This window comes from Lynx rufus, unplaced genomic scaffold (assembly GCF_022079265.1).
Source record: "Lynx rufus isolate CCGP_SWC_20201006 ecotype Redwood Valley unplaced genomic scaffold, mLynRuf1.p SCAF_2, whole genome shotgun sequence".
Taxonomy (NCBI): Eukaryota; Metazoa; Chordata; class Mammalia; order Carnivora; family Felidae; genus Lynx; species Lynx rufus.
In genome coordinates this window covers 183,607,333-183,628,465 of record NW_025814834.1, presented here as the reverse complement: position 1 = coordinate 183,628,465, position 21,133 = coordinate 183,607,333, and the positions used below count along the sequence as shown (strand labels likewise).

The 21,133-nt window shown below is 39.3% G+C and overlaps 1 protein-coding gene across 1 annotated transcript in view; it reads right to left on the bottom strand.

The window, feature by feature from the left end:
- AGBL4 (AGBL carboxypeptidase 4) overlaps positions 1-21,133 on the bottom strand; it is a 1,304,809-nt gene that overhangs the window by 528,779 nt on the left and 754,897 nt on the right. The gene's annotated exons all lie outside the window — the stretch shown is intronic.

The following is a 21,133-nucleotide window of genomic DNA, read 5'->3' as shown; positions in this document are numbered from 1 at the left end:
TCCCATCGTCACCCTGACAAGTTTTTCCCAACCACTTAATTTAAATTAGACTAACTGCAGTCACTCTCATCCCCCTTTTTTATTTTCTTTGTAATAAAAAACATCTGAAATTTTGTTTCCTGCCACTAGAGCATAAGCTCCTTGATTACAGATACTCTCTGTCTATATCTATATCTTCAGTGTCCAGAAGTTCCTGGTGCAATAACTGAATTGAATAGATGAGTTCAATGGTGATGAGAACCTTGCATTAGTATGCAGGGCACCTAATGAAGGCAGGTAATAGATAATATATAATATTATGTATAGATTATATAATATATAGAGAGATAATATATAATAGATATAAAGGTAGGTGAGACTGGCAGTGGTCATTATAGTAATAATATTCACCAATTAGTGGGCATTTTCTGTGTGCTGGGTTCATGCTAAGCCAATTACCTTATTTAACCCTCACAGTAATTTTGGGCTATAAGAACTATCTGCCTCATCATTTAATGATGAAATATTTGAGAGATAGAGAAGAATTTAGTAATATGTCAGGATCATATTGCTCATGAACACCAGAACCAGAATTTGAACCCAATTTGACTCCCAAATCCACAATTTAACAATTCAGTGAAGAGGGGTGATTAGACTGTAATCTCTCTCAAGCTACCTCAGAATCTTGCCATCTAAGGGGTCTTCTACAAATGCATGCTTGTAAAGGAGTGTATCATTCTGGAAGGGATGTCTTTGATGGCAAATTGTGGAGAAGCGACAAGTCAAACCTAGAGTAGATCTTAAATCTTGCCGTCAGATAGCCAGAAATTCTCTCTATGCTTAAACTCCATATATACTGACCTTGGACAAACAGCTGGGACAATATATCCACTTTTACATAAAAATCCAGAAAAACTGAAAGCCTATTTGTTTCAGAACAAACACTTGGATAGAAAGGACAAATTCAGCTAATTTCCTGGACCTTTGACCTCATGATGGCTAAAAATGGCATTGTGTATGTGTGTGTGTGTGTGTGTGTGTGTGTGTGTGTGTGTGCATGTGTGTGTATGTGTGTAGTTCTAGATCCAAAATAAATCTGAAGTGAATTATAGAAATGTATATAAATAGAAATATAAGTAATAAGCAAAAGAGAAAATGAAGACAAGATATCATAGGCAGGAAAATAAAAGCTTGAAGCAATAATATTACAAACAGGTGCGTACCATAAAGTCCTATGTACTTATTAAAAGCAGGCTTAAAAAAAAAAAGCAGTCTTTAAATTTGAGCTTTCTAGTAGCCAAAGCAAAAAAGAACTATAACCAGTCATATGATTCTTAGAATTCATAAAATAAAAAACAATCCAGTTGCCTGGGGGAAAAATAAGCCAGTTACTCACAATTTTTCCTGGTTATGAAACCTGACAAATTTTTTTCATGCCTTCCTTCATGTGGTATCCATCTGGTTTATTACCACATTTAGCGTAAATTCATTAAGAAAGTTCATAAGATTATTTTTATGGGGTCCTTTAATGCAGGCCAAGGGCAATACATCAAGGGGAATTCTACAAAGGCAACTCTATAAAGTACAAAGATAATGCAGTCCAGTTATGCAACTCTCAGATTATCTGGCATTGTCTAAGGACAGGGGAACTAATGAACTGTGTATCTTCAAGCAGGCTTCAATTAATGCTATTATTGCAACTCGATTTTTATTTAGAATAAGACAGCACAGAATTTGAGGTTCCACTTTGTTTCAAATTCCTGGAATATAAATAGTACACTCTGGTAGTTAAAAGCATAATCTTATTTCCTACAGTCAAGTAAGTGGAGGATAGATCTGATATGCTCTTTTGCAAATTAAGAAATTGTAAAACTGTGTATTGCCTACATGGCCAAAAAGGAACATGTGGATAGGGTCAACATTATCAATGGAAAAATACACCAGATCTCATCTAATGCACTGACAACTGGCATAAAACTGTAGAATTTTCAGTTCTCAATTTTAAATAAGATTATATGTTTTCTCTTTTAATTAGAATAAAATTTTCATTGGAATTGTTGGCCACTGAATTGAGCTGGCCAAGGGCTTCCTTAAACATCAAAGAGACAAAATTTTGGGAGTAACTATACATTTACTAGGGAGTGCATTCGACCTAAACTCTAAAATGCCACTTTGAGAAAAGGGAGTCTGGAAAAGTTCCCTGTTCAGTGATTGTGTTTTAATAAATAAAAAGACAGCTGCGATGAAGAGAAAGCAGCATATGGGATAAAAACCCTACAAGTAAATTGTCTCCAGAACGTTGCAGTAATCCCCGTGGCATGTGCTTCCTAGAGAATGATGGGACGTTTGTCAACACACGTAGAGCAAACGATAGGAAAAGATTCCCATATATAATTCATCTCTCTATCAAGTTAAATACACAAATACCTCAGTTATGGGTTGGCACAGACTAAATATTTAAAAGCTTCCCACAGTGCTCCAGGTCCTCATTGTTGCCATTCCAGACAACAGGAAACAAGTATTTCCCTCATTCAGAGTCACAGACAGACACCTCTTTTCTCTTGGTCAATAAGCACTATCATTTTACACTGGCGTACTCTCCTTGGCCAGAAACAATTACAGAGAGGCTTCAATCTAGAGGGAATACACCCAATTATACTCATAGGTGTGCCTGATTTTTAAATTAAGTATAGGATTCCACTCTTCTCTATTCCTTAAAGAGATTTTTACTATAACATCTATAACATATTATATATATATATATATAATATATATAACATATTATAACATCATCTATAACAATGAGCGTGTGTGCGTGTGTGCACGTGCGCATGTGTGTGTGTGTCTCCTCTAAGATAGAAACCACTTGAGAATAGTAGTTATTATTAGTAGTTATTTGTTTTGGTACACTCAACACCTCTCACATAGGGGATGCTTAAAAGCTGAGTACAAATGAATGAATGACTACAAAAAGATTCCCCCCCCATAAAAATACTTGATTTTTGAGTGCTTAACACCATCACTATCACCTCACTAATCCTGTGTTCTATGCTCAACAGACCTGATTTAAATAATCAAAGTTACATCAAGAATACTTCAAACAATATATTCTGTGTTAAGATTTTTACACATAATTTCTCAGTTGAAATCTAATTCTATTTACAAAACTACTTCACATGAACATTTTTTGAATCAGAGTCACTATATAAACCATCTTTTCCACTGCTGTGTTGAGTCCTCCATATAGATTTGAAAAACAAGAGTGAAAATTAGCCAAGCACATGGATGATAGATTCTTACTAAGTCATTATTTAAAAATCATTCATTCGGAGGTGCCTGGGTGGTGCAGCCAGTGCACTTGGGCATCTGCCTCTTGGTCTCTGCTGGGGTCATGACCTCACAGTTCGTGAGTTCCAGCCCCGCACTGGGCTCTGTGCTGATGGTGCGGAGCCTGTTTAGGATTCTGACTCTCCTTCTCTCTGCCCCTCTCCCACTTGTGTGCATGCTCTCATGCTCTCTCTCTCTCGCAAAATAAATAAACTTAAAAAAATTAAAAATCATTCATTCTTTGAGTAACCACTTTTTTTCCAGAGCAATTTGTTTCTTTAAAAGGAAGACTTCAAGACATTAAGATACAATCTATGTAAATAAATGTTAACTAAAAATAATGTCAGCTGTCATTTGCATCATATGAAATATTGTTAAGAGCTGAAGAAAACAATCATTTTGCTTCCAAATTCATTCATTCCCAAAATGATCAAGATGAGAAAGAAAGGGTGGGGTGTGGCGGGGGGACAGTGAGTTCCTAACACTGATAAACATGATCATTTTAATATTAACAATTAACATTTAGTAAGGGATTATTATGTAACAGGACTGTTATATTCCATTATTATTATATGTCCCCTTTAAGAATGAGAAAATAACTTCGAAGAGTTAAGTAATTTCCCCAAGTTCACGTAGCTGATGAGTGGTGGAACTAGAATCAGAATCCTGATGTGTCTAACTCTAAGCCTGAACACAAAACCCAGATCCAAATAGTCCTGTCTCACCAGGGCCTCACAGAATAGTAGGGCAGAGAAACAGGGTCTGTGAGCTCCTTGAAGGCCAGAATGCATGCTGTCCCTGTTCTATACTCTGATCCAATCCTGTGGCTTTAAAATCCAGTTAGATACTCTTGAATTTATATTTCATGCTCTACTTTCCTCCTGAGCTTTAGACATGAATTTAATTGTCTATAGACATCTTTGCTTGGATGTCTAGTGGACATCTCAAACCTAACATGTCTGAAATAGAATTGTTGATTTTCTTTCTTCAATTGCACTAACCAGTAATTGAGGCCATAAACCTAGCGGTCATGGCTCCTCTCTCTAGCACCTCACATTAAACCATAAGCACATTCTTTTGACACTGAGACATACCTCCTGAAACCAATCACTTTTCAGCACTTCACCTCTGGGACCCAAGCTCTACCAGCCCTCCCTGGACCACTGCACTTACCTCCTTACTAGCATACCTTAAAGCACCATTTTCTATCTTCTGGGCCACTAGCAGCTTCCTTGGCCTGAGCCCCCCCCCCCCCCCACATCTATCTCCTGGATGACTACAGCAACCTCTTTGATGACTTCCTAATTTCACTCTTGCTCTTTACCTTTCTCTGGCCCCTTTAGTCTACTCTTTAGTGGCAGCCAAGTGATATTTCAAACAAAAATTAGATTCACATCACTTCCTTATTGAAAGCCATCTAGTGGCTTCCCATTAAAAATTTAGGGCAGGGGTGCCTGGGTGGCTCAGTCGGTTAAGAGTCCGACTTCGGCTCAGGTCATGATCTTGCAATCTGTGAGTTCAAGCCCTGCATCGGGCTCTGAGCTGACAGCTCAGAGCCTGAAGCCTACTTCAGATTCTGTGTCTCCCTCTTTCTCTGCCCCTCCCCCACTCATGCTCTGTCTCTCTTTGTGAAAAATAAATAAACATTAAAAAAAATTTAGGGCAAACCTGAAGTCCTTACCACAGTCTACAAATTTCTACATATGGTCCAACTGGCAGGTATTTCTCAGATCTCATTCTTACTATTTACTCAGTTCTGCTCAGTTACACTGGTCTTACTTGTTCTCATCCCTGGGCCTTACTCCATGCTGTTCCTTTTGCTTGGAATGTTTTTCTCTAGAGCTTCATAAGACTCACTCCCTTATTTCATTCAGAGTTTTGTTCAAATACCCCACATTATCTAAAATATTCCTCCTTCTATAACTCCCTATTTCTTCTTCCTGACTTACTTTTCTTTCTGCCACTGATCAGTACCAGAAAGTATACTATATATGTTTTTTTTTTTTTCAAAGCACTGGGTTTTTTTTTAAGTTTACTTATTTATTTTGAGAGAGAGAGAGAAAGAGAGAATGAGCGAGCAGGGGAGAGGCAGAGAGCAAGAGAGAATCCTAAACAGGCCCAGCACTGTCTGTGCAAAGTCTGATGCGGGGCTTGAACTCCTGAACTGTGAGATCATGACCTGAGCCAAAACCAAGAGGTGGATGCTTAACTGACTGAGCCACCCAGGCACCACCTATTATATTTGATTTGTTGTGTGTCTTGCCCCCTAATATTAAAGTTTCATCAGGGAAAAGACTTCATTTTATTCATGATGTCTCCCTAGGTTTTAGGACAGGGTCTAGTACTCAGTAAGTAATCAACAAATATCTATTGACTATATGCTGTTTCTCCAGGGTCCAATAAAGACTTGACACATAATTTGTGCAAAAACATTTGTGAAAAAAAATGGGCATGAATACCCATTGGTAGGTGAGTGAGGTATGTTTGGAGCCAGCCAGACTCAAGGTTGCAAGGTGAATTCCTACCCACCCCCCAGCTTTATTAAGGTATAACTGACAAACAGATTTTTAATATATTTAAACATACAATGTAATTATTTGATACATTTATCTATTGTGAAAGAACTTGACACATCTACACATCACATATTTACCTTTTTTATTTGATGAGAACACTTACCTTCCATACTGTCTTAGCAAATGTCAATTATGCAACACAGTATTATCAACTAGAGTCACCATATGATATATTTAATCCTCAGATCTTCTTCTTCTTATAACTGAAAGTTTGTACCCTCTTACCAACCTCTCCTTGGCAACCACTTTTCTACTCCCTGTTTTTATGAGTTCATTTTATTTTTAAGATTCCACATATAAGTGATACCATGCAACATTTGTCTTTCTCTGTCTGGCTTATTTCACTTAGCAAGGTCACTCTTAAAGGTCTCTTCAAGGGATGTGTAGAGAGTCCAGGTGAGAATGGGTGAGTAGGCACAGAAGCAGGCTCACTTTGAAAACTTACCCCTTGCCATGTGGATACTTTATTATAGAATCCTACCCAGGTAATTGAATCCCGCCCAGATAATGGTGGAGTTGGTTTTGCATTATGGAGAAGGGATTGAAATCTCCATTCATCTAGATTGGCTTTTGGCTTCGTTTCCAAAATTAGCATTTTTGCCAAGTAGCTCCCAGCCTGGGTTTAAATATCTCTAGTGCCTAAAAACTCACTGTCACATTTACCAAAACTTTGCCTGCTCTATCAATTCCCCCACATCATATATTCTCCTGTGACAAATACAGTGTTAAGCAATACAGAAAAGAAAGGAGAGGAAACCAGTATTTTCAGACCCAATTTATTTAATCCTCCTAACAACCTGGGATACAGAAATTTTTATCCTCAGTTTAAACATAATATGATTAAAGTCTAGAGAGATGATGGGACTTGCTCAAAATTTAGTACTTGAACTGAGACAATGTCAAGATTTTTTGAAAGCAAAGCAAAACAATGCAAACAAACCAAACCAAAACCAAGGTAAACAAGTAAACAAAACACCACTTGGTTAATACCCACACTCAAACTAGCTAATGCATAAGAGAGTTTAAAGCAGGACTATTTTCAAAGGTAGAAACCAGAGTGTAGGAAAATCAGGATGGATACTGTACCCAGAGCCCAGATACCACCTGGAGGCAGAAAGGGGTGGGAGTGGTTACTAAACCCTGGAAGCTGAGGGGCAGGGTGGAGAGGGGCCACTACAGCTACTGTGACAAGGGACATAGCCAGCCATTATGACCCCTCAGGGAAAAAACTAGAGAAATACATACCACAACTTTACATTTCTTCCTCTTCTGTCTTTTGGCAGTATCTTGAATTGTCTGCAACCTAATATAAATCATAGGCCAAGGGAAACTGTTGATGTGATCTATACAGGTGGGCCCGAGGGGTGAGGTGTAAAACATGGTAAAAGGGTGGAGATAAGATCAGGAGGGACAAATTGAATATATCCTGCATGCCTACTTAAAGAAGGTTATGGAAAGCTATAAATAAACCTGAATTTGGATTATACTGCTTTGTCTAAATTGCCACATTGTATGTTTTAACCTGCCAGACTCTTGTTTTGTTCACTATAATAAGATTCTCTTTCAATGATTATTATTTTGCAATTACAGCCCACTTTAATGAAAATTATGTGCTTTTTTCATAATAACTTCTCTAAAAATTCCTCTTCGGTACTTTCTGAACATCCCATAGTTCTTTCAAAGCATTTATATATAGCCTTTTTTTAATCGTTTCTCTAAAACAATTAGAATTTCATTATTGTATTTGAAATTTTAATATAGTCATTATAATGTCAAAGGAAACTTCTCTGAGACACACTCATATTTTCATATTAATGGAAGTACTGTTATAATGTTAATAGAAAAATGGGTTTAATCAATTATTTAATTCATTCATTAACTACATATTACCTCCAAACTCAAGGGAATGTAAAACAAACAACTCATTTAAAACAACAAAAAGGATTGAGCTTTGGAAACTTCCAAGATATAGTTAGTAACTTTAAATCATTTTTATCTGGAATGACTAATCCAATAGGAGGAGAAAGAGCATACTATGTGAAAAGAACACAGCCCTTTGAGTTAGAGAGACCTGGAGTAAAGTCCCAGCTGTATAGTTGATGAACTGTGTGACTTTGCAATGTGTCTTAAAGACTCTGAGTCTGTTTCTTTGTCTACAAATTGGGTGAAATAATATGTATCTCACAGTTATTTGAGGATTGTGGTAAATAAAATATGAAAAGATTATGAGTCCTTGGCACCTTAAAAATGCTCAGGAAATAGAAGGCATCATCTGTTGATTTTTATTCTTAAATAGGGCTTGTTTCAGATGTCCTTGCTACCTTTCCACTTAAGAATTGCTTTGCCTTCATCTCTCACACCCAGAGCCTGAAATGAGTCTTTGCTTTCTCCCCTCTGGGTCCTGACCTATCATTCTTTATTCCTCAAGACAAAGGCACTTGTCATGCCAAAGGCCCCTACCCTCCAAATGTATTTCTTTGTCTTAGCATAGAAAAGGAAACAACAGCCAAAAGTTTATTGTTTGTTGGTTGGTTGGTTGTTTTATGCTTCCAATAGAGGAGAAACCACTCCCCAGGTCTAAGGCACTCTAAAACCCAAAGCAGGGGCAGAGGAGTTGGAGATAGGAAACCTGAAACCTTCAATCCATGAAGGATAGGAAACCTGAAACCTTCAATCGATGCTAAGCACAATCTTTCCATAGGGAAGCTGTCAGTAAAGGAGGTTAGATTTAGGGGAAACAGTATTGTCATAAGTAATATCATTATTTCAATTTTAGAAGGTAAGAGACCAGATCAAAGTCAAACCATATTTTTATTGAGAGGAGGACCACAGGGGGCAGGTGTCAATGATGCTAATCTATAAGATGTGCTCAACATAACTGAAAGTATAATAAGATGATGGAACACATTGCATGTAACAGAACTATCTACCCTCTAACTCTTTATCTTAAGACAAAGAATGATGTTCTGAATGTGAAACTCAGTAAATGGGGAGCAAAAGACTTAGGAAGCAAGTCTAAGAATAGGTTTGTTGGGCTAATTTTCTCAGGTTCACTTTGCAGCTTTGGCCATTTCTTTATCCAAAAATTCTGTGAGTTCAGGCTTAGATGGCCTTATTGTCCTTCCTCACTTGAGTTATCTCACCAAACTTGCCTCTAACTTTCCAATTATTTCCTTGAGCCTCATTTTCCTCATCTTAAAAAAAGGGAACTATGATATTTTAAGGCTATTACAAAGAATAAGAAAACAGATATAGAGCATCTAGACTATTACTTAGGTAATAAATGGTAGTTGTCATTATCAATTCTGTTTGTTGTTTTTCTTTCTGGCATCATCATCAGATTACCTTGCAATCATCTATTTTCATATCTGTCTTTCCCATTAGACAGTGAACAACTTAAGGGCACGCGGTTCATATCTGTTAACCTCTGCATTATCACCGCTTAGCACAGGGCTTAGCACAGAGAAAACTCTAACATTTGTCAAAAGAATGAAAAAGGAAATGACTCTCTCCTTCTCTGAACACTTCTCTGACTGCCCAAATGCTTCCAGCCACCTGAATGGCACTTGCAGTTTATTCTGCAGATGAGAGTGGTAAAGAAGGCCCTTTGTAAAGCTGACCTTTAGGTTTTGGCTTCACTTGGGCATTTTTTCCTTCTTTTGCTCTTATTTCACAGGCAGAGAGATGGTATGAGACATCAAGGGAAAAGACATCAAATCCTGGAGAGCTTAGATGCAATTTGCACCTCCACAAATTGCCCTGAGGACCTTAAGTCACAACTAATTATCACCAGTAATTAGAACTGCTTTTCAGAGAGGCAGAAATAGTGTCCTGTAGGGAACACCCCATGTTCCTCAAAGAGAAATTCAGATGGGACAGATGTCACTCCCTTCCCAGCATCCTGGGATGTTGATGAGGGGGCTCCAGTAGGCTTCAGTGACTGACCCAGAGACTTACTGCCTGGACTAACAAGATACTAATGACAAGGACAACACAATGCATCTTGAAAGTGTTCTGAAATTTTAAAAGTGCTTTTACTGCCAACATCTTACTAGATTCTCAGACCAATCCTATGACAGAAATAAGATCCATGCATTTGTTGTACACCTACCATTTGCAATTTATTCTGCTAACCATAGAAAATACATTAGTAAACCACCCCGTAAAATACTTGTCTTTGCAGAATTTGAAGATTTCATGCAAGAAGCAGTAGGCAGTATGTCATTACAGACCAATGTGATCAGTATTATAATAAAAGTATAGGTAATTATGTTAAAAAAAATATATATCCCCATGCCATAAAAATGGTTATGTGACCTGGTAACTTGGAGGAGATAGCATTTGATCGTCACAGCAAATGCATGTAGTAATACCTTCAGTGTAAGAATAAGGAAACTGAAGCTTGCAAAAGCTTCTTGTGTCTACATGGTAAATAGAGAAGTCAAAATCAAAACCTAAGGCCTTCAACTTCAAATCTCTGGCTTGTTCTAAGAGAGCACCTCTTTTCAATATTGAATCTGCCTCTATAGCTTTTTCACAACTGTTCATCTAGCACATGCTTGAATACCTTTAGTGACAAAATGTTTATCACCTCAGAAGGCATCCCATTTAGCTGTTGGGTAGAACTCATTTTTTAAAATGTTCTTCCTTAGCAGAAATACCAATGAGGAGAATTATTGTGCTTAGAGAGAGGAAAGGGAGGGCATGGGCATAACTGTGGATACAGAAAGTTTGACTTTCCAGATAGTTTTGAGCTAGACAGGAAACAAGAAGTCTGGCTAAAGTGAAAAGTATAGAATAGACTAAGAGTAGATGAGGATGTGGAAAACCAGAATTCTCATACATTGCTCATAGGAGTATCACCTGGTAGTACTGGTAGTATTTATAATGTGAAACATATGTGTGGTAGGCTGCAGAATGTCAGACTCTCCAAGGATGTCCACATCCTAATCCCTGGAAACTATAAATGTTACCTTAGATGGCAAAACAGACTTTGCAGATGTGATTAAATTGGGATCTTGAGAAGGGGAGACCGTTCTGGATTATCTGGGAGCGCCTGATATAATCACAGGGGTTCTTATAAGGGAGAAGGCAATGTAAAGATAGAAGCAAAGAAAGATTTGAAAAATGCTATGCTGCTGGCTTTGATAATGGAGGAAGGAGCCATGAGCCAAAGAAGGCAAGGAATGTAGCTCTAGAAGCTAGAAAAGGCAAGGAGACAGATTTTACACTGGAGTCTCCAGAAGGAACCAGCCCTGTCAACACCTTAATTTTAACCCCATAAGACATTTTGAACTTCTTACTGCCAGAACTGCAAGATAATAAACTTTTATTTCTTTAAGCCATGAAGTTTGTGCTAATTTGTTACAGCAGTGACAGGAAACTAATACAATAAATATATTCAAACGCTGACTAAATCTACTCTTACATCCCCAATAGAACACATGCATATGTGCACCAAAAGACATATACAATAATATTCTACAATACTACTTGTAATATACACAAATAGAAAGTACCCAAGTGCCATCAACAGTATAATGGATAAATAAATTGTGGGACTAAGTCAGGATAGTGGTCATCCTTGGGCAATGGAGCACAAAGGGTGCTTCTGAGATGCTGGTAATGTTCTGTTTCCTGATTGGGGGTACTGGTTACATAGGCGTATTCACACTGAAAATTCATCAAGCCGTATTATTTACGATATGTGCACTTTGAAGAGTATATATTGTACTTTAATAAAAAGCTTAAAAACAAACCAAAGTTCAACGTGCTGATGCACCTGCATGGACCCTCCGGAGGTCATCCATGAATGTCACGAGGTTAACAGGCATTTGCCTAGGGTCCATTGTTTGAAAATGAGAAAGCCTTTGACTCTAAGCAAAAATTTAACAAGATGTGCTACTTTTAGGCTTCCAGAAATATCTTTCATGCCTGTTATTTAAGAACATCCCTACTATGGACTTCCTGATTCTATGAACATATTATTCCACCTGGTTGAAAAATTCAGCATGCTGTGTGCTGTGATGGAGTTATATGATTGTTTCTGCAAGGACAAGGTAGCTCTGTCATGGTGAAGCAAGATGGGTCTGGGAGACCGAGATGTGGATTTGAATTCTGGCTCTGTCACTGATTTGATAGACTATGACAAGTCACTTCATTCCAAGATCACCTGTAAAATGAGTGGCTATAAGATTAACTATAATCTGTAAGAATTAAACGTGATATGTGAATACCTCCAGCTCCTTGCCTGGCACCTACAGAAGTTCAGCATACACGCATTATATCTGACCAAGGAGGAAGATTTCACCAAGGAATGCATATGGAGGGGAAGAGGTGGAGTTATGTCTGATTATATCTGAGCCCTGGTTGTCTGGACAAGGAAGACACAAGGCTACAGTAAAAAAAAAGTCCCAAAGACTGAGCTGGATTAGACCAGGGCTGGAGCTGCCTGAGATGTGAGAATAGATATGGTCCAAGAATGGAAAAATGCCAGAAAAGTAACATCACTTATCATATCTAAAGAGAAAAATTGTGGTGTAGTTACAGCAATAGTTCAGAAAGCAGGGATTCCAAGAGGCATATAAGGAATGGAGCATTGGATAGGTTAAGGTAAAGGTTTCAGGACACAGGCTGTAAACAGATCTCTAGGGCTAGAAGTCCACTAGCTGAATAATATAAGGGTGGCCAGACTTTAAAAGAGCACTGCTGGACTGAAGAAGCTGGGCTTTGAAGGGTTTGAGCAGGAGACTTCCTTAGCTAAATCTTTCCTAGGTGAGGCTAGGGCTTGGGGCACACTGCCTCTCTCCCGTGGATGGCTTTCGGCATTTGCAGATTAAACAAAAGTTCAAAAATCTATTTTGATACCTGGCAATGTGCTACCCAATGGTTTTCTGTTGTGTTCTATGACCTTTCTGCTGTGTGTCTGTTTTGCTATTGATTTTAATTACGGAATATAATTTCCAGCATGAGGACTCAGACAGCTCCCTCCGGCAGGCCAAGCTCTTGCCAGGGCCTCCCAGAGGAAGGCAAATGGAAAGCAGTATGGCTTAAAGCTACGTGCTATTCCTTACAAAGGACACAATGGATTCTTTTCATATAAATGTCACTGCTGTGGTCTGATGCTCTCCGCCATCCCACTAAGTGTGAAGGGAGAATGGGATGTGGGAACAGAAATACTGCCCAGCTGCTGGGCTCATTTCAGCTAAGAACAAAGGAACTTGCAAAGCACAGCCTGAAACCACGTATACGATGTGCCTAAACTATGAAGAGGCAGCCAGTTTCCCAGAAGTTTAGGTCTGAACACAATACTAGCGGCTAGGGAGCACGCATGCACGTGTGTGTGCGCACACACACACACACACACACTTATTTTACCCTCTTGAGCTAAAGTGCATGGTGCAAAACATCATGGAGACTTCAGCTCTAGTCTCAGCTGGGATAGGACATTACACACTTATGGGATCATAAGCAAATCATTCAATGTTTCAGGCCCTCAATTGTCTAACTGCAAAATATGATGATTTGATGCAATAACTGTCTCCTCTCTGCCAGGCATTGTGTGATGTGGCTTCACTTAATAATTAGAATGACTCGGGGCGCCTGGGTGGCGCAGTCGGTTAAGCGTCCGACTTCAGCCAGGTCACGATCTCGCGGTCCGTGAGTTCGAGCCCCGCGTCGGGCTCTGGGCTGATGATGGCCCGGAGCCTGGAGCCTGCTTCCGATTCTGTGTCTCCCTCTCTCTTTGCCCCTCCCCCGTTCATGCTCTGTCTCTCTCTGTCCCAAAAATAGATAAGCGTGGAAAAAAAAAAATAATTAGAATGACTCTACGAGGAAAACATTATTCTCCAAGTTCCTCATTATAGGAAGTGTCCCTTTTATTGCACTTAACATTCCTTACTATAATTCATTTATGTAATGCCTGCCTCTCACTCTAGATTGTGACACCTTCAGGACAAAAGTGTCCCTAGTGTCAGGACCTGCCAGAGTAAAGTACACATAAGAAGAATAGAGGTTGATCAAGATTAAAGTCTAGCTGACTGCTAATTTCACTAAAACACAATCCAGGAGGAGAATGTTGTGAAAATGCCTCCTTGTACTTTGGCTTCTTTGATACCAGACCAGCAAGGCTCTCTTTTACTTACACACACACACACACACACACACACACACACACAGTCACTCTAGAGTGTGAGTAGGAACAGTGCAGGGTCTTTTGGGCAAAATCAGAACTAAGAGCGTTGGGAAATGGGTGCAGTTTGAGGGGACTTTGTTCATGGACCCAGGAAGCAGAAACTGAAATGGATATTAGCACTCAAGATGTGTAAGGAGTGCCCTTGGGTTCGATGCCTATGGAAGGGCAGGGATGGAAGGGCAGGGATGGAAGGAGGAGTGGATAGAGGGAAAAATGAGTTGTGATGCAAGCCCAAGGGCAGCCTCAGCTCTACCCTTGGGGAGCTATGGAGCTAGAATTGTATTTGAAAGTTGTTCCAAGTTGGGCCTCCATGAATCAGTCATTGGATGTGGAACCCCCAGGAAGGGGCATAACCTCAGTGTAGGATGTAGCTTATAGTTAATGGCTATCAGTTGAAAACACTCCTAAGGGATGGGGCAATAAGTCTTCCTTGAATGGGAATATGGTTGGTGCATCATAATGTCCATCACAGATCTAAGGTCACCAAGTTCAAACTGGCAATGGGTCAAGAGGTATATGCTCCAACAAGACTGAAGAGATGGTAGAAAGGGAGAGGAAAGCATATGCTAGGGTAGAAGTCAGGTCAGGCAGCCTGGGGTCCTGGAGGCTGCACAATGGGGCCAGGGATCATATAAGTCACAGTTGACAACAGGCCAAGTCTAGGGAATCAGACAATGTTCTCAGGGTAGGCAGGGTTCATCTGACATAGCAGGCATGGTTTCAAAATCAGCAGCTAGGAGAGCTCCAGGAAATGTGAAGAAGGGATTGGGAAAAGGAAGAAACTACTATTTATTGAGTTCCTACTCTGTGCTAGGCATTCTATACAGTTTATCTCCGTTCATCTTAGAATTACAAGTTAGGATATTATATTCTTCAAGTTACAGAAGAGGATGCTGAGCCTTAGATTTTAGTAAGATATCTTTTTTAAAGAAGATGTTTACTTATTTATTGAGGGGTGGGGGGGAAGGAGAGCAGGGGAGGAGCAGAGAGAGAAAAGAGAGAGAATTCCAAGCAACCTGATCCAGGGCACAATCCCATGAACTATGAGATCATTACCTGAGCTGAAATCAAGAATTGGATGCTTAACCTACTGAGACACCCAGGCACCCCTCAGCAAGATGTCTTAATTAGTGAGTGCTAGAGCTGACATTGAAGTCTAAATTGCTGTTTATGAGGAGGGAAAGTGCTGGGACCCAGGGCAGTGAGAGCTTCTGATGTGTATGAGCTTCCCAGTGACCAACTGAAGGAAGACCCAGGAGCCTACAGGTTTTGTGTGACCTTGGGTGAATCATGCATCTATGGGTCTTTTCTAATTTTCAAGTGAAGAGTGAAATGAATGACCTCTAAGATACTTAAATTTTTTTAATGTTTATTTTTGAGAGAGACAGAGCGAGCATGAGTGGAGGAGGCCAGAAAGAGAGGGAGACACAAAATCCAAGCAGGCTTCAGGCTCTGAGCTGTCAGCACAGACTGCACAGAGCCTGACATGGGGCTAGAACTCACAAACCACAAGATCATGACCTGAGCGGAAGTGGGACGCTTAACCGACTGAGCCACCCAAGCGGTCCTAAGATACTTTTAATTCTAAATATATATCAAAATGTGAATCTAACAATACTAGCATATGCTTCCAAATGAGACTATTTTATACAGTAGTCCTTGCCCTTACCTTCAGTTTCACTTTCCATGGTTTTAGTTACCTGCTGTTAACTGCAGAATGGAAGAAGATGATCCTCCTGATGCATGGTCAGGTCAAAAGTGGCCTAATGCTATGTCACAATAGTTACATCATGCACATTACTTCATCACACCACATAGGCATTTCATCATCTCACATCATCACAATTCAGTACCATTCAGGCACACCTCATTTTATTGTGCTTCACTATATGGCACTACACATATGTTTGTTTTATAAATTGAAGGTTTGTGGCAGCCCTGTATCAAGCCAGTCTACTGATGCCATTTTTCCAATAGCATTTGCTCACTTTGTGTCTCTTAGTCATATTTTGGCAATTCTTGAAATATTTAAAACTTTTAATTATTGTTTTTCTTATAATGATCTGTGATCTTTGACATTACTATTGTAATTGTTTTGGGTTCCATGGACTGTGCCCATAAAAGATAACAAACTTGATAAATGTGTGTGTTCTGACTAATCCACTGATCAGCTGTACCCCCATATCTCTCTTTCCTCAGGCCTCCCTATTCTCTGAGGCACAACAATATTGAAATTAGGCTCTAAAATTCCCTCTAAGTGTTCAAGTGAGAGGAAGAGTTGCATGTCTGTCACTTTAAATCAAAAGCCAAAGATAACTATGCTAAGTGACAAAGGCATATCTAAAACCAAGATAGGCCTAAAGCTAGGTCTCTTGCACCAAACAGTTAAGTTGTGAATGCAAAGGAAATATTCTTAAAAAAAATTAAAAGTGCTATTCCAGTAAACATATATATGATAAGAAAATGAAATAGCCTTATTGCTGTTACTGAGAAAGTTTTAGTGGTCTGGATAAAAGATCAAACTGGCCACAACATTCCCTCAAGCCAAAGCCTAATCCAGAGCAAGGCTCTATTTTTCTAATTCTTTTCAAGTCTATGAAGGCTGAGAGAGGTGAGGAAACTGCAGAAGAAAAGTTGGAAGCTAGCAGAGGCTGTTCATGAGGTTTAACATGGAAGTTCAGGGTGAAGCATCCAGTGCTGATATAGAAATTGCAGTGGATTATCCAGAAGATCTTGCTAAATCATTAATGAAGGTGGCTACACCAAACAACAGATTTTTAACGTAGACAAAACAGTCTTATACTGGAAGATGCCATCTAGCACTTTCATAGGTGGAGAGGGGAAGTCAATGCCTGGTATCAGTTTCAAAGGACAGGCTGATTCTCTTGTTAGAAGTTAATGCAGCTGGTGACTTTAAGTTGAAGCCAGTGCTTATTTAACATTCTGACAATCCTAGGGCCCTTAAGAATTATGCTAAATCCACTCTTCCTATGCTCTTTAAATGGAACAATAAAGTCTGGATAACAGCATATCTGTTTACAACATGGTTTACTGAATATGCTCACTATTGAGACCTCCTGCTCAGAAAAAATATTCCTTTCAAAGCATTACTTCTTATTGACAGTGTGTCTAGTCACTCAAGAGCTCTTATGGAGACGTACAACGAGATTAATGTTGTCTCCATGACTGCTAACACAACATCCATTCTGTAGCCCATGGATCAAAGAGAAATTTCAAATTTTGAGTCTTATTATTTAAGACATCCATTTCATGAGGCTTTAGCTGCCATAAGTAGTGATTCCTCTGATGGACCTGGGCAAAAGAAATTGAAAACATGGAAAGAATTCACCATTTTTTTTTTAAATTTTTTTTTTTTCAACGTTTATTTATTTTTGGGACAGAGAGAGACAGAGCATGAATGGGGGAGGGGCAGAGAGAGAGGGAGACACAGAATCGGAAACAGGCTCCAGGCTCTGAGCCATCAGCCCAGAGCCTGACGCGGGGCTCGAACTCGCGGACCGCGAGATCGTGACCTGGCTGAAGTCGGACGCTTAACCGACTGCGCCACCCAGGCGCCCCAAGAATTCACCATTTTTGATGACATGAAGAACATTCAGGAATTATGGGAAGAGGTCAAAATACCAACATTTGCAGGAGTTTGGAAGACATTGATTTTAACCCTCATGGATGACTTTGAGGGGTTCAAGATTACAGTGGAGGAAGTAACTGCAGATGTGGTGGAAATAGCAAGAGAACTAGAATTAGAAGTGGAGACTGAAGATGTGACTGAGTTACTGCATTCTCATGATGAAATTTGAACAGATGAGCTGTTTCTTATGGATGAGCAAAGAAAGTGGTTTCTTGAGATAAAATCTACTCCTGATGAAGATGCTGTGAAGACTGTTCAAATGACAACAAAAGATTCAGAATATCACATAAATTTATTTGATTAAACAGTGGCTGGGTTTGATATCAACTCCTGTTTTGAAAGAAGTTCTAGTGTAGGTAAAATGTTATCAAACTATATCACACACTACAGAGAAATTGTTCATGAAAGAATCACTCGATGCAGCAAACTTATCTTATTTTAAGAATTTGCCACAACCACCCCAGCCTTCAGCAACCACCATCCTGATCAATCAGCAGCCATCAACATGGAGGCAAGATCCTTCACCAGCAAAAAGACTGTAACTTGCTGAATGCTCACATGATGGTAAGCATTTTTACCAATAAAATATTTTTAAATTAAGGTCTGTTTTTCTTTAGACATGATGCTATTGCACATTTAACAGATGACAGTATAGTGTAAAAATAAGTTTAATGTGCACTGGGACAATAAAAATTCATTTGGCTCACTTTATTGTGAATATTTGCTTTACTGCAGTAGTCCAAAACCCAATCTGTAATATCTCCAAGGTATGTCTATATAATAAGATATTTTGAGAGAGAGACAGAGGGAGAGAGAGACCACATTCAAATAATTTTTATTATAGCATATTGTTTTAATTGTTCTATTTTATATTAGTTATTGCTGTTAATCTCTTACTGTGCCTAATTTATACATTAAAATTTATCAGATATGTGGGCACCTGGGGGGCTCAGTTGGTTGAGCATCCAACCTCGGCTCAGGTCATGATCTCAAGGTACGTGGATTTGAGTCCCGCCTCGGGCCCTGTGCTGACAGCTGGAGCCTGAAGCCTGCCTGCTTCGGATTTTGTATGTCCCTCTCTCTCTGCCTCTCCCCTGCTCACACTCTGTCTCTCTTATCTCTCTCTCTCTCTTTCTCAAAACTAAATAAACATTAAAAAATTTTTTTTTAAATTATCAGATGTGGAGTTTGGTGAGTTCTTTATAGATTTTGGATACTAGCCCTTTGTCCGATATGTCATTTGCAAATATCTTTTCCCATTCCGTTGGTTGCTTTTTAGTTTTGTTGATTGTTTCCTTTGCAGTGCAGAAGGTTTTTATCTTCATGAGGTCCCAATAGTTCATTTTTGCTTTTAATTCCCTTGCCTTAGGGGATGTGTCAAGTAAGAAATTGCTGCGACTGAGGTCAGAGAGGTTTTTCCCTGCTTTCTCCTCTAGTGTTTTGATGGTTTCCTGTCTCACGACCAGGTCCTTTATCCATTTTGAGTTTATTTTTGTGAATGGTGTAAGAAAGTGGTCTAGATTCATTCTTCTGCATGTTGCTGTCCAGTTCTCCCAGCACCATTTGTTAAAGAGACTGTCTTTTTTCCATTGGATATTCTTTCCTGCTTTGTCAAAGATTAGTTGGCCATACTTTTGTGGGTCCAGTTCTGGAGTCTCTATTCTATTCCATTGGTCTATGTGTCTGTTTTTGTGCCAATACCATGCTGTCTTGATGATTATCACTTTGTAGTAGAGGCTAAAGTCTGAGATTGTGTAATCCAGTGAAGAAATGGGCAGAAGACATGAATAGACACTTCTCTAAAGAAGACATCCATATGGCCAATAGGCACATGAAAAGATGCTCAACGTCACTCCTCATAAGGGAAATACAAATCAAAACCACACTGAGTTATCACCTCACGCCAGTCAGAGTGGCTAAAATGAACAAATCAGGAAACTATAGATGTTGGAGAGAATGTGGAGAAACGGGAACCCTCTTGCACTGTTGGTGGGAATGCAAACTGGTGCAGCCGCTCTGGAAAACAGTGTGGAGGTTCCTCAAAAATTAAAAATAGATCTACCCTATCACACTGCTAGGAATTTACCCAAGGGATACAGGAGTGCTGATGCACAGGGGCACTTGTACCCCAATGTTTATAGCAGCACTTTCAACAATAGCCAAATGATGGAAAGAACCTCAATGTCCATCAACTGATGAATGGATAAAGAAATTGTGGTTTATATACACAACGGAATACTACTTGGCAATGAGAAAGAATGAAATATGGCCTTTTGTAGCAATGTGGATGGAACTGGAGAGTGTTATGCTAAGTGAAATAAGTCATACGGAGAAAGACAGATACCATGTGTTTTCACTCTTACGTGGATCCTGAGAAACTTAACAGAAGACCATGGGGGAGGGGAAGGGAAAAAAAGTTAGAGAGGGAGGGAGCCAAAACATAAGAGACTCTTAAAAACAGAATAAACTGAGGGTTGATGGGGGGTGGGAGGGAGGGGAAAGTGGGTGATAGGCACTGGGGAGGGCACCTGTTGGGATGAGCAATGGGTGTTGTATGGAAACCAATTTGACAATAATTTCTTATTAAAAAAATTATCAGATATGCATGTATAGGGAAAAACATAATATTTACAGAGTTTGGTACTATATCTATGGTTTCAGGCATCCACTGGGGATCTTGGAATATATCTCCCATGGACAAGGAGCAACTACTATATAGGATAATGACTGAAAGCATGAATTTCAGAGTCTGAGAGACCAGAGTTCAAATCCTAACTCCTGACAATGTGAAAGTTTATGTGTGTATGTCTGTTTGAGGTGAGATATTTTAAAGACATTTAAAAAAGTATGAGAGAAACGGCTCAAAGGGTGTTCTATTTTCAATTTAGGACTTATAAAACAGATTTCCTCTAGGCTGCCCCTGTAACAACAACTTAGTTCCTGTGGGATATGAACAAGAATTAGGTATTCCCATATTTACCCATGAGAAGACTTAGCAGTTAACTGAGAATGTGGCTGGGAGATTGCTAATGAGAGGTCCTCATGGCAGGGCAAACTATTTGTAAGAGATCATAAGAGACTGTGTCCTCCAGAGAGGACATTAAGGTCCTGATCAACCAAGAGAGAAAGAGAGGGACCACAAAGAGCATCAACAATAAGCTTTATAAGCAGATGCTACTATGAGCTGACTGTTTGTGTCCCCCTCAAAATTAATATGCTGAAGCCATAATCCCCAACGTGATAATATTTGGAAGTGAGACATTTGTGAGGAAATTAAGGCATGAGTATAGAGCCCTCATGAATAGCATTAGTGTTCTTATAAGAGGAGACATGAGAAAGATGAACTCTGTCTCCAACATGTGAACACATGGCAAGATAGTAGCTTCCTGAAAAATCAGGAAGGAGGCT